General features: G+C 50.9%; 1 protein-coding gene across 1 annotated transcript in view; it reads right to left on the minus strand.

Moving 5' to 3' along the window:
- Positions 1–2,168, minus strand: part of Satb2 (SATB homeobox 2) — a 176,000-nt gene extending 173,832 nt beyond the window's left edge. The window contains exon 1 of the mRNA XM_048808248.1: positions 2,053–2,168. The gene's annotated coding sequence lies outside the window, so the exon portion shown is untranslated. The remainder of the gene's footprint in view (positions 1–2,052) is intronic.
- Between the last annotated feature and the right edge of the window lie 7,103 nt (positions 2,169–9,271).

Consider the following 9,271-nt stretch of genomic DNA (forward strand, 5'->3'; position numbering starts at 1 on the left):
GGGTGGCAAGGACCTCGTGCGCAGGGCGGCGGAGAAACGAAGGCAGAGGACCGATTGCGGCGCGAGGCGAGGGCCTTAGCCGGCGGGTGGGTGCGTCTGAGTGCTGGCGGGCGCCAGGGCCCGGGGTCTAGTCCTCCTCCTTGTGGCGGGTCCAGGGCGCGGCCGCCTCGCCCAGCCCCTAGGCGCACTGGTCCCCGCGCGGAGGCGGAGGCGACCAGGCGGACGCTGGATGCCCAGTCTCCCGGCACAGAGGCGCAGACCGATGCGTAAGAGGCGGCAGCAGCTGCCTCGGCTCCCGGCTCTGTTAACTGCGCGGAGTACTTTCGACTTTGGAGATAGGAGGGCGATCGCCTCCCCCACCCACCGCCTCCGCCCACCACCCACCGCCTCCGCCCCTCCGAGCAACTTTTCCCGGTGCCTGTGAGCTCCCCCCTCCGCGCAGAGCCGACGGTCCGGGCCCGCTGCGCTCCGTGCCTCAGCGCGCTCAGGGAAGGCCGCTTCTCCCTCAGAGGTGGCACGGCCCTGGGTCCAGAACAATAGCCCGGGTGTCCCGAATGGCAGGAGCAAGGCCACCGCCTGCCGGGCTGTGGGTGGCACAGAAGAGGGGGTTGCATCGTGGGCGCAGGGCGGGGTGCATCCCTGGATGGCATCCCTGGAGCGCTCGCAGCGTCGGCGACACCGCGAGCTGCGCAGCTCAGGCCGCCTGGAGGCCGTGAAGCGACGATTGCAACTGCAGTGGGGCTGCCTGTCCTTGGGCTGCGGGACTGGGGCTCTTGGAGACCCCAAGCTGTTCGGGCCCTGAGCTTCGAGCTCAGGAGGGGTGTGCGGTGAGAACCCAGCCTCCCTGCCTAGAGAGAGGCCGCGCAGGAGCTTCCCTAGCAGGTCCGCGAAGGCGTAACAGAGGCACAAACTTTTGCCGACTCCCGCGGCCGCGGCCGCCGGCTGCCGGGCTCCAGTAGTGCTGCACATTTAAGGTGGAGCGGGCACTAGCCGAACAGGCTGGACTCTGGGCCGCGCTTTTGTCCCTGACGTCCCGCTTGGACGCGGGACTTCCTTAAGAAAAAGCACGTGGGCAGGGGCCCTAGCCCCCGCGAGACGCCTGGGGCGTCGGTGGACACTAGACGCTGGGACCTTGGGGGAGAAAATGTGAACACGTCTCAGGAGGTCTTGAAGCCAGAAAAGCCCCTTTAGCTGGCTGCGCCTCTTGTCTCTCCTTCACACTTTGACTGTCCCCTCCTAATCCCCAGGACCCCAAGGACTCTCCCACAGCTAGTTGCTCGAGCCGCAAGTCCCCCTTAAGAAGCGCTGACTGTACGGCGGCGCCAGAGGGCCAAACTAAATTCTGTTTCGGGAAACGCGCTCGGGGGCAATTATGGAAATTCGGGACTTGGGAAGGGACAGCTGAAAGCTGCGTCCGCCGATTATGCCTGGGACCAGGCCGCTGTCCAGTCGCGGCACAAACTCTCCCTACTGACGATGGGTGGTGCATTCAAAGTCTAGGAGGCGATGTTTGAGGGGCTCTAGAAGAAAAAGGGTCCCAGAAACGAAACCTGTCCCCAGCCTGAGTCTGGGTGCTAAATCCCAGTGAATTCTGCACCCAGGAGCCTCCCACCAAGTTCCAAAGAAGCAAGAGGCGACCCGAGTGGCGATCCGACCCCAGATGAGAATGAAAGCAAACATTAGGGGAGCCTGAGCCCAGGGAGTTTTAGGCATCTCCTTTCTTTTCCCTGTCCCCCCTCCCCAAACTCCATCCTCCCCACCCCCACCCCCAGTCAAAAGAGTCAGAGAAAATGCAGAATTCGAAGTCGGTGAGAGCAAAGTGGTTCAAGTTAATCAACCCGTGATGGTAGCTAAAAGATTTTTGGCAGCAAAGAAACAAACTGTAAGTTTGATCAGCAAACTTTTTAAAAAATCTTATATCGTGTCGAAATGAGAAGGGGGTGTTGCAAAAACTAACTACCACTGTCAAACTTATCCGGTTTCCAAAATGGGGAAAGGCGTTATTTCTTACTAATATCTTAACAATGATAGTGACGCCGTTTCCTTCCTTACCTGCTGTTGGAACTGCGGAATCCACCTCCGGATCAATGTCCAGGAACTCTGAAGAATTGATGATATTAGGACTTGAGTACTTCTGGGGGGAAAAAAAATGCAAATCGTTTAGCCAGGATCTTTTCTGTCTGATTCGTCACTATTATTATATCTGATGATGCGAATGGTTGGAACGATTCGATCCTAAGTCATTAATGAGCTATTTTATAAACACCACTGTCTGAAGATCTTCATTTACATTTCGCTAAGGATCACTTCACTAACCTCACAAGCTTGTGTCAACAGCAAGATTACGGGGACTTTAGTTACACTCTTATAAACAACACGGCCGTATTGTTAATCAGTTAATATTTTATAAAGTGTAAATATTTTATTATGTTATGAAGGGAACTATTGATTCTAAATTATTAAACCCCCAAGAAGGGTTATTTAAATAAACTACACAATTAAGTACAATTAAATATACATCATGGCTACATTCTGAACCCTAGTAAATTAATTGATTGTTCTTGTCCATTTTTTATAGTGAAAAAGAAATCTATCATTTTGGGCAAAAAAAAATTGCTTAAAATTACATTTAAAAAATAAATGAAAATGCATTTAACATAGAGGAAACTGTGAAATTCGATGAATTATTACCAGAAATGTATTTTGAATGTTTGTAGAGTTATGTTTAGTAACATGTTTTACAAATTTCTTTCGATTTTAAAAAAGGAAATCTAGGGAGTTTTGTGATGTATGCCGGGTCTGAGGTTTTTTTTCCCCTTCAGTTTTGTCCCTAATAAAGGCCTTTTCTGTTTCAAATTACATATGCTTTCTTCTGCACAATTTTTGTATTGACCTTATTTCAACTAAAGTAAGCAGTTATTTCCAGCATGTTTAATTTCTCCAAGAAGACATATTTTAAATAACACTTTTTATTTTTCACTAGGGTTTTCTGCTTTTTAGAACAATAAATAAATTCGATGATTATTCAAAATTTTGCTTGGTTTCGGTTTTATTCCTCTACATGGTTTATTTCCAAACCTTAAACAAAATCACACTCCAAAAAAAAAAGAGAGAGAGAGAGAATTATTATGTTTGTCTTTTTTTTTTTTAATATCTCTACCCAAAACTCACTTTTGCATGTTGCTTAGTATTCAAAACATGAAGTTCATCTTTGGGAGATATTTTTATCCCTGTTTGCTTTTCACTGACATTTTTGTAGGGAATCTGCTCCGACTTTTCCGTCATCCCCTGCCCCCTTTTAATTCCCCCTTAGGTCAGTTGGTTAGTCAAAGGTCGCCAGTCTTTCATAATCACACTGAGATATGTTATTTTAGAAATCAACGAATCTTTATATGCTGGGATTAAATGTGCATGGTTTTTCTTCTTTCCATCTTCTCTCCCTTTTGCTCTCTCTCTCTCTCATCCAGCCTTTCCTTTCCTTTCTCTCTTGGACTGCACTTTTAATGACATTATTTGATTGCTCTTTGTCTACACTGAGGTTGTTACAGTGCGGGCTTTCCACCCAGGTCAACCTTCCTTCTTAGATGCCGGCTCTTGGCCGCCTAGGCCCGACAGGCTGAGCATAGGATGCAGAGGGCCCTGTGCGGGTCTTCAGCTCTCCGCTGAGCTATCCCAGCCTCTGAAGGCCCAACATTCATCCCCAGCTTTCGAACTTGGTCACTCAGGCAAAGAGGCCCTCCAAGCAGTGCGCTGCCTCTTAGAAAGCACCCGAAAGTTATGCTGTGTTCTCCTTCCACCGAGAGAAACAACTCCAAGAGATTCTGCCAGCGTCGAAAGCCTTCGACGGCTTCTAGGAACCAAAAAGGGCCTGCCTCTTCCCCTGAGCTTGTCCTTCTGGGGGCGGGAGGAGGGCGGGAGAGAATCATTTCTTTCAAACGAAGCCCACGCCAGCTCTAAAGCCAATTTCCGCCGCGTACTGTCTGTGGAGAGAGTTAGGCGACCAACACTTTCCGGACAGCATACCCGCGCAGAGTTTAGACTGGAAATCCAATGCACCAAGAGGACAAGGGCTGGGGGCCAGAACACCGAGGGGAACGCGCCTTGAAGGGCAAGTTGACCAGGATGGGCTCCAGCCCTTTCCCAGACTGCTCTGGGGACTGACCTGAGCCCAGGGGCGGGGGACACTTACTTCGCTATCCGCTTGCCTTCTTCGTTGGCATCGACCAGACAAGTCAACCCGCACCAGGCAAAGATAAATGACTCCTGGCTGCTCCAGCGGCTCTAGCGGCCCGGGCGGGGGCGGAGCAGTGAGGAAGCCGTCGGGCAGCCTAAGCTGGGGCGGCGGAGGTCCTCCTCCTGTCCACAAAAGAACATGCCCCTGCGGCCTGGACAGAGATGCACCCTGGAAGAGGACTAATTGGGTAGTGGGCAACTAGACCGAATTAGGTGGGGAGCCTAGCACCCCAGTGGTCCAGGGGAGGAGAGTTGGAGGTATGGGGGAACCGACAGAGCAGAGTCCACGGACAGGGCAAGGAAGGCGCGTTGGTCCACCCAGGAACTATCTGAGATGAGGACAAGTTTTCTGCTCTGAGGTCTCAAGCATAGGAGAGGATCGTTGGATGTGGGCTCTGCCTGCCCCAAGAGAGGATAACCAGAAGACAAGTTTTAGATACGGGGAAGTCGTTGGGTGGAAGATTTGGATGTCCCGTCAGCCGCCCTGGCTGGGAGGCCTGGGAAGGCAGAGGGCCTTCAGGCTCCGGTCACTACCCTGGTGATACATGGTAACGCCCACCCTGGATGGGGGGGGGGGCGCTCGGGTTCCCTTCATTGTTTTCCAGGATCAAGAACTTAATAGGTGGATCTTAATAGGCGCTCCTTCTGCAGCAGCGCAGCGAGAAAATGACTGTCCTGCTAATCTAGTTTATGTGTAGAAATCGACAGTAAACGACCGAGAGATAACAAGGCAAAGGGGGAAGAAAAGCCAAAAGAGCCGCCGCTACCTCCCCGCCCCCACCTCGGGGCTGCAGCGGCTGGGGCAGTGCTAGCTACCCGGTGCGTTTTCCTCTGGGAAATACCAGAGGGACTTGGGCCCTAGGTGGCGGCGAAGAACCCCGAGGTCTCGGCTAGTTGTTAAGGTCCCTCCACCTTCGAGACCGGGTCACTGCCGGGGTCTCGGCCGGGAATCTAAGCGTCCTCTTCCGACAGCGCCACCGCGTGGGCTATGGCCGAAACCTGCGGCGCTGGCTCTGCAGGCTGCGTCCTGGAGCTAGCCCTTCCTCTTCGCCTACAGTCCGGGAGTTAAGGATGCGACGGGGGGGATGGGCGGTCCCCGGACCTGGGCAACTTCCCACCATTCTACACAAAAAAACGCCAGGGCGCTTGCAAAACATCATAACCTTCAGCTTGTCCCAACCCCTTTTAATAAAAGTACACCTGGAAAGTCCAAGCCACGGCACTCCAGCCGCACCCCAAACTCGCAACCAGGCCTGCATCGCGAATTCCGCGCCCACCCCTAGCAGGAGCCGGCCAGCTCCGGCAGCTGGTCCGAGGAGAACCAAACCAGAGCAGCTTTCTGAGTGCATTGCAGATCTGGGCCCGCGCGGGTCTTGAACTGCTCCTGAGAGGTCAAGAAAGCCTGCTGCTGGACCCAGCGTCCCCGGGCACTTACTGGGACCGAGGAAGAGGAGGGTAATCGGTCTATCAAGCGATCCAAAGTCATCGGGAGTGACGGGGAACTTAGAGGGCTTCCCTGGCTGAAGCGCTCTTGGTTCTTTCGGTCGCATGAAGCCCCTCAGACACCCTCTCAGTCCACCAAGGCTTGACATCCGGGCTAAGGTCCAGGTGGCCGTGACCGCGATGTCCCTGGACACAGTTCCTTCCCAACCAGCGGTGCTTTCCCTCCCCGCCCTGCGGCCAAGCCCGACGGAGCTGGGCATCACCTCGCGCTGTCCTGGAGCCAAGTCAGGACTTGGGAGCCCCCATGTCGAGCTTAGAGGACTTCACTGGGTAGGTTGGGGCTTTTTATTTTAAATAAATTCGTTTTCCTATTTACCCCACTCCACCTCCTTCGCGCGCGCGCGCGTGTACACACACACACACACACACACACAGTGGGACTGTCAGCTACTGAAAGGGACAACGACCCAGAAAGGTGTAAATTCACCTAGTGCCCACTCAATTACAAAGCTCCCAGCCCTACATAAAATAGGAGCAAGCCCAGGAACCTTGAGCGGCTCCCGGGTCGCAGGGGCGGGTACCCAACAGCGCCCACAGTGAAGCAGCGCTGCGGGAGGGCTGAGTTCTGACACTAAGCAGCCTTTTGGCCTGCTCGCCCATACCCTTATTATTGGTTGTGATCGGTTCATTTCTAAAGTCTAATACCCGATGTCCTACCCTAGATGATGCGGCGCTTTCTCCAAGTTTGCCAGGCCCGACACCCCTGCCAAGTGGCTCACCTCGGCTCGCTGTGTTTGCCTTCGCCCGAGTGCCCAATACCTGGCGAGGGGTGGTGGGTCCGGGAGCCCACACTGGCTGCTCACCTCCAGTAGCTAACAGAAGGTGCCTACGGCGTTGCTCGTCCAGCCTCAAAGCTGATTTAAATAACTAATAAGCTCAGAGAAATTTTATGAGGGGAACTTTTCCTTTTAGTATCAATAAAGCCTAGTAATTGGGTTTGTTGGTTACCTAAGCTCGAGTGAGTCAGTCTCTCTCTCTCTCTCTCTCTCTCTCTCTCTCTCCCCCACCCAGTTTCAAAAACTTGCAACTGTAAGCACGTTTGTGTGAGGTGTGCGAGTGTGAGTGTGAATATGAAAGTTGTTTCAAAAGTCTTTTGCCTGGAGAACAATCATCATTGTCACTATGTGAGCAAAGAGTTTTAAAAGGTGAACTGTTATTATTTCAGACAAGAAAAAATTTGACAATTCAAGTATCACAAGACAAATATACTATGATACGGTTCTAAAGATTTTCTCATTTGATGTGATAGAAAGTGTTTCCTAAATAGTTTGCATTTTAATTAACTTTTACTACATTCTGACTCATGCATTGTAGTGATCTCTGTTGTTTTCAGTGAAAACTTCTATACTATAATACATTCTCCATTTATTTTTATTTTCTAATCTTTTTTAAGCATGTTGTTAATAGTAAAGAATTTTTCCACCTGGGAACCTAGCCCCAACTTAAAAATATAAAATACTTTTTATGATCAATACTGCAAATAGCTCATTTGTTACTATCCCCGGAGTTGTTGGCACCTCTACAAAACATCTCTGAAATCTAAAAACAATCTAAGCATGTTTTTCTCCAACCACAGGGATCATAGTTTTACATATATATATTTCATTTTGTTGTACAGAAGTTAAAGATGTCCATTAAGAGGACTTGTTGGAATGTGTTATGCTAAAATTTACCTGAACTTAAATTCTTTACCAAATACAACGGAAATAGTGCTTATTATTGTCAGCCTAACGAAAGAAGAGAATTTCTGAATTGCATTATTATTAGGGTCAAATGCTGTTCAATGAAAAGAACTGGTAGTTCAAGTTTGCAAGTCAAGAGGGGAGGAAAATGCTGGATTCTGAAGTTACTAGGAACACACCCCAACCTGTTTACTTATATCTCCCATGTTTCCATGTTTTGGAGAAAATCTCCTAGCTTTCATTCAAAGCTAGGAAATTGATGAATTTTTCCTTTGTTGACCTCATTTTAGGTGTGAGACCCAAAGTCTGCCAGATAACTTTTAGAGTAGAATTATTTAGAGATAAACCTAGCCCTTTTCACAATTCAGGAAGAAAGAGGTATCTTTCTGACCCTTCCCAGTGTTGTCTCCTCTCTAATCTCTCCTCTTCCGTCATCCAGCGGAGGGAACACCAAAATGCCTGATCTTCCTCTCTCTTCTTAAGTTCGACACTCATCTCACCTTGATACTTAGCTATGGGAGCAGATCTGGAGCTATAATTGTCAGAGGGTTACTGAAAGACAGCTTTCCTTTTCATCCGCTCCTTACCTGGCTCCTATGATCACACATCATCCTCACTTGTTGCCATATTCTAATTCCCAGCATCCACCACAGTACATGTGGTCAGCGAACTCTCAACCGGGGTCTTTTGTCCCCAAGCTGGCCATGCGAAAGGAAGGGGTGTCCTCCCAATGTCCGAAAGAGTTTGAGGAAGTGGTAGGGAAAGATGAAAGTATTAAGGACGCAAGTGCAGGGCCCAGCGGAGTAACAGAGTGTCAGGGATAAGCATCTCAGCCTCCCAGCCAACCTGAGGTCTCACTGGCCCCCTACCTTTCCATTCCAGGTCCCCGACCCCTGGGCTTCGATTACACATGGCCGCTCTGGGAACCCAGGTTGTCCCTCACTACCTTCCTGCCATCCCAGATTTTGGTTTCAGTTCAGTGTTTCGGAGGATGTGGAAACCCCTATTTTACTCTTTTTCTGTCTTTGCCTCATTTGCACTCCACCCACCCCCTTCCTTTTCTTAAGAGCATTCCCCAAGCCTGGTTTCTGCTAGCTCTTCTACCATCTCCCCAAGCTTTGAGCAAGAGCAAGAAGTGATTTGTCTGTTTATAGCAGGTTTAATTAAGACAGTTATGTGCCGTGAACTCTTTGGGCCCCAATCAATGCACTTTGATTTGGAAAGTCAAATAGAATCACATCTTATAAATGCGGCGGCGCTGCTTAGTCGCCCAGACTGAGGGCAAGCGCAGTTGTCCTACACTGGTCTCACTGGACCTGGACGAATTTCCTGCAGGACTGGGAGTCCTGCCGGTTCCAGGGATCGTCAAGCCGGGTCTTCCGGCCACAGAGGCCTTCCTGGTAAGCGCGCAACCGGCTGGAAGCCCTGAGCGCTCTTGGTAGCGCTCAGGATCTGGGCGCTGGACTTCTGCGGATCCGGCTTTCGCATAGCTAGAGCTGTCTCCAGCCTGAGGCCTTTGCCCCGCGCCCTCCCCTCATCTCAACCCCACAGTTTGGGTGGAGGCGGAGGGGGAGGAGAGTCTTTACACAAGTTGAGCATCCAGCAGCCTCCCCTCCCCCCCAACTTTCTTAGGTGCTCGGCTGCAGCCCGGGAGTTTTTCTAATTTGTCATCATTGAAAACCTCAGACGACTGGTGTGTAAAATTTAAAGGGCTTTTTAGGAACTCCCTAACTTAAATCACTCAATGGAAGGCCAAGGGGACCAAGGGCGGGGAAGAGGGACACGCGACGAATGTCCCTGTGTGTTCTCCTGGACATTTCCTCTCTCTGCAGCCCTATTGCTCCGGAGCGCGC

The sequence above is a fragment of the Marmota marmota genome, unplaced genomic scaffold, assembly GCF_001458135.2.
Source record: "Marmota marmota marmota unplaced genomic scaffold, marMar, whole genome shotgun sequence".
Taxonomy (NCBI): Eukaryota; Metazoa; Chordata; class Mammalia; order Rodentia; family Sciuridae; genus Marmota; species Marmota marmota.